Source organism: Lathyrus oleraceus, chromosome 2, assembly GCF_024323335.1.
Source record: "Lathyrus oleraceus cultivar Zhongwan6 chromosome 2, CAAS_Psat_ZW6_1.0, whole genome shotgun sequence".
Taxonomy (NCBI): domain Eukaryota; kingdom Viridiplantae; phylum Streptophyta; class Magnoliopsida; order Fabales; family Fabaceae; genus Lathyrus; species Lathyrus oleraceus.
Genome location: NC_066580.1, coordinates 432,278,305 through 432,283,363, shown reverse-complemented (window position 1 = coordinate 432,283,363; position 5,059 = coordinate 432,278,305). Strand labels below are relative to the sequence as shown.

Here is a 5,059-nt window from a genome sequence, read left to right as displayed (position 1 = left end):
GTGATAATGTTTTAGACGTTGCCCGTTTACGATAAATGGTTCCATAGATTTGCCTTTAATTTCCACAGCTCCACTAGGGAAAACATTAGTAACTTGGAAAGGGCCTGACCATCTAGATCGTAGTTTTCCCGGGAATAACTTAAGCCTATAGTTGAACAAAAGGACTATATCGCCTTGTTTGAAGATTTTTCTGGATATACGTTTGTCATGCCATTTTTTCGTTCTTTCTTTGTAGATTCTGGCATTTTCGTAGGCGTCTTGTCGAAGTTCCTCTAATCCGTTTATGTCAAGAATTCGCTTTTCACCAGCGGACTTATAGTTTAAATTTAGATTTTTAATAGCCCAGTAGGCCTTATGTTCTAATTCTACCGGGAGGTGGCAAGATTTTCCATAAATAAGCTTAAATGGGGTTGTCCCTATGGGAGTTTTGTAAGCGGTTCGATATGCCCATAAAGCTTCCGGTAGTTTCGATGACCAGTCTTTCCTTGAGGTGGCGACTGTTTTTTCCAATATTTGTTTGATTTCTCTGTTAGACACCTCCACTTGTCCACTGGTTTGAGGATGGTAAGGTGTCGCTACTCTATGTCTTACACCATACTTAAACAGTAGTTTTTCGAGTATCTTAGATATGAAATGCGATCCACCATCACTGACTACTATTCTTGGGACACCAAATCTCGGAAATATTATATTCTTAAAGAGTCTAGTTACTACTCGTGTGTCGTTTGTTGGAGAAGCTATAGCTTCAATCCATTTTGATACGTAGTCAACCGCTACGAGTATGTACTTGTTACCGAAAGAAGGTGGAAAAGGTCCCATGAAATCTATTCCCCACACATCGAAAATCTCTACTTCCAAAATGCCCTTTTGTGGTATCTCGTCACGTCTAGATATGTTTCCTGTGCGTTGACATCTATCACATTTCTTGATAGTCGCATGCACATCCTTCCATATGTTTGGCCAATAAAGACCGGCTTGTAGGATTTTGGAGCAGGTCTTGGATGTACTTGCATGTCCACCATAAGGAGCGGAGTGACAGTGTTGGATTATATTTTCTATCTCTTCTTCAGGTATACACCGACGGAAAATACCATCGGGGCCTCTTTTGAAAAGTAAAGGGTCATCCCAGTAATAATGTTTTATGTCATGGAAGAATCGTTTCTTTTGTTGGTAAGATAAATTAGGTGGAACTATTCCGGCAGCTAAATAATTGACGAAGTCAGCGTACCATGGTGTAACACATATAGCTAAGGTGGTCTCTACCTGTTTATCAGCTTTATTTTCTTCCAAAGTAGCTATAAGTTTATCGTACGAGAAATCATCGTTGATCGAAGTTCTTTCCGGTTCCAGGTTTTCGAGTCTAGAGAGGTGATCTGCTACTACGTTTTCAGTTCCTTTCTTATCTTTGATTTCCAGATCGAATTCTTGTAGCAACAAGATCCACCTTAGGAGTCTAGGTTTAGCATCCTTTTTTGTTAAGAGGTACTTAATGGCGGCGTGGTCAGTGTAAACGATTATTTTAGCTCCGACCAAGTAAGAACGAAATTTATCTAGTGCAAACACTACTACTAGAAGTTCTTTCTCGGTTGTGGCGTAATTCATTTGTGCTTCATCTAGAGTTCTACTTGCGTAATATATGACATGAAGCTTTTTATCCTTTCGTTGTCCTAAAACAGCGCCCACGGTGTAATCACTTGCGTCACACATTATTTCGAATGGTTCATTCCAATCCGGGGTCTGCATTATGGGTGGGGAGATCAATGCTTCTTTAAGCGTTTGAAATGCTTCTAAACATTTATTGTCAAAGATGAATTCAGCATCTTTCATTAATAATTCGGTCAAAGGTTTAGTTATTTTAGAGGAATCTTTAATGAATCGTCGGTAAAAACCGGCGTGTCCTAAGAAGCTTCGTACTTCTCTCACAGTTTTCGGAGGTTGAAGGTTTTCGATTACTTCTATTTTGGCTTTGTCTACTTCAATTCCTCTATTTGATATGATGTGTCCTAAAACAATTCCTTCTTGTACCATAAAGTGACATTTTTCCCAATTAAGTACTAGGTTTACTTTTACACATCGCTCTAGAACTCTTTCTAGTTTTCAAGACATTCTTCAAAGCTTTGTCCGCATACGGAAAAATCATCCATAAATACTTCCATGATATTTTCGAGAAAATCGGCGAATATTGCCATCATGCACCTTTGGAAGGTTGCGGGAGCATTGCACAAGCCAAACGACATTCGTCGATAAGCGAAGGTACCAAAAGGACATGTGAATGTTGTCTTTTCTTGGTCATCAGGATGAATTGGTATTTGAAAGAAGCCTGAGTAACCGTCTAGATAGCAGAAATGAGAATGTTTTGCTAATCGTTCTAACATCTGGTCTATGAATGGTAAAGGGAAATGATCTTTTCGGGTTGCTTTGTTTAGTTTCCTATAGTCAATGCACATTCTCCATCCCGATTCGATTCGTTTGGTTATAGTTTCTCCTTTTTCATTTTCAATAACTGTTATACCTCCTTTCTTTGGTACTACGTGTACAGGACTAACCCATTTGCTATCAGATATAGGATATATGATACCTGTCTCTAATAACTTTGTTACTTCCTTCTTCACTACCTCACTCAGGATCGGGTTTAGTCTCCTCTGATGTTCCCTAGAGGTTTTACAGTCTTCTTCTAGCATGATGCGGTGCATACAAATAGAAGGACTTATTCCTTTAAGATCGGTGATGTTGTATCCTAGTGCGGTTGGATATTTTCTTAAGATATGTAGGAGTTTTTCGGTTTCGTGTTTTCCTAGGTCTGCATTAACTATCACTGGTCGTTCAAGTTCTAAGTCTAGGAATTCATATCTCAGATTTTTGGGAAGTGTTTTCAGGTCGAGGGTTGGTTTCTTAAGGCATTGCGTAGGGTTCGGTGTTATTGCTAAACATTGGTTAAGTTTGTCTTCTACACGATAGTCAGACAATTTGTCATTCTCTAACTTTGTTTCTTTTATGCATTCATCGATGATATCCATGAAGTAACATGTGTCTTCTATTGCAGGTGCTTTCAAAAATTTGGAAAGAATGAACTCAATTTTCTCTTCTCCTACTTCGAAAGTGAGTCGTCCTCGTTTTACGTCTATGATCGCACCGACGGTTGCTAAGAATGGTCTTCCCAATATAATGGGTGTAACTTCATCTTCTCTAATGTCCATAATTATAAAATTGGTTGGAATGTAGAATTGTCCTATGCGCACGGGAACGTTTTCAAGAATTCCTACAGGATATCTAACAGAACGATCTGCTAGTTGCACAAACATTTTAGTTGGTCTTAATTCTCCCATTTCCAGTTTCTTGCATATGGATAAAGGCATAACACTGATACCGGCTCCTAAATCGCATAAGGCTTTATCTATGACAAATTTTCCTATGTGACAGGGTATAGAGAAACTACCAGGATCCTTAAGTTTTGGAGGCATATTCTGGATTATGGCGCTACATTCAGCAGTGAGTGTAACGGTTTCGCTATCTTCAAGTTTCCTTTTATTAGAAAGAATTTCTTTTTAAGAACTTAGCATATGAGGGCATCTGCGTAATAGCTTTTGTAAATGGGATTGTGACGTTTAATTGTTTCAGTAGGTCAACAAATTTTTTAAATTGGCCCGCATCTTTGGTTTTAATAAGCCTTTGAGGGTAAGGGATAAGTGGTTTATATGGTGGTGGAGGTACATAAGGTTCTTTCTTTTCTACGGTTTCCTTATTACTTTCTTCCTTTTCCTTAGGTTTACTTTCTTCCTCAGTTGACTTTTTAGAGTTTTGGTTTTCCATCCTTGGATCAGACGGTCCTTCTACTTCCGTTCCACTTCTTAATATGATTGCATGAGCGTGGCTTTTCGGGTTAGGTTGGGGATGTCCAGGAAATGTACCAGTTGGGGCAGCAGTAGGCGCTTGTTGTTGAGCTACTTGTGAGATTTGTGTTTCCAGCATTTTGTTATGGGTAGCCAGGGCATCTACTTTACTTGCTAGTTGTTTAATTTGTTCGCTAGTGTGTACATTCTGGTTTAAGAAGTCTTTATTGGTTTGCTGTTGAGAAGCTATGAAGTTCTCCATCATGATTTCCAAATTGGACTTCCTAGGAACGTTATTGTTAGGTGTAGATGGGATCGGCTTTTGATATCCCGGAGGTATAGTTGGGGCTTGATTGGGAGCTTGTCCTGGTGCGTATAAAGCATTATTACTCTTATATGAAAAATTAGGATGGTTCTTCCAGTTAGTCTTATAGGTATGCGAGTAGGGATTTCCTTGAGCATAATTCACTTGTTCTGCTTGGATTCCTGTTAGGAGTTGACAGTCTGCAGGAGTGTGACCTTGGATTCCACAGACTTCACAATTTTGAGTTGCGGCAACCACGGTGGCTGGAGGTGATACATTTAAACTTTCAATTTTCTGGGCCAGAGCATCCACTTTTGCATTAACATGATCAAGGCTACTTATCTCGTACATGCCACTTTTCGTTTGAGGTTTCTCTACCATTGTTCGATCGCTTCCCCACTGATAATGATTTTGGGCCATGCTTTCGATAAGTTGATAAGCATCGGCATAAGGTTTATCCATAAGCGCACCACCTGCGGCGGCGTCTATTATTAACCTTGTGTTGTACAAGAGACCATTATAGAAGGTATGAATTACTAACCAGTCCTCTAAACCATGGTGTGGACAAAGTCTCATCATGTCTTTGCATCTTTCCCATGCTTCGAAAAGAGACTCGTTATCTTTCTGTTTAAATCCATTTATCTGGGCTCTCAACATAGTTGTTTTGCTTGGAGGAAAGTATCGGGCAAGAAAGACTTTCTTCAACTCGTTCCATGTGGTGACTGAGTTGGAAGGAAGAGACTGAAGCCATCATCTAGCTTTATCTCTTAACGAGAAAGGAAAGAGACGAAGTCGAATTGCCTCTGAAGTGACACCATTAGCTTTAACAGTATCAGCGTATTGGACAAATACAAATAAATGAAGGTTTGGATCCTCGGTAGGATTTCCAGAGAATTGATTCTGTTGCACTACTTGTAGCAGCGAA

General features: G+C 39.5%; 1 non-coding gene across 1 annotated transcript; it reads left to right on the top strand.

The window, feature by feature from the left end:
• The first annotated feature begins 4,684 nt into the window (after nucleotides 1-4,684).
• LOC127125110 (small nucleolar RNA R71) lies at nucleotides 4,685-4,791 on the top strand. Its single transcript, XR_007804570.1, has one exon. It is a non-coding gene; the product is annotated as a small nucleolar RNA R71 (small nucleolar RNA).
• Nucleotides 4,792-5,059: the final 268 nt, after the last annotated feature.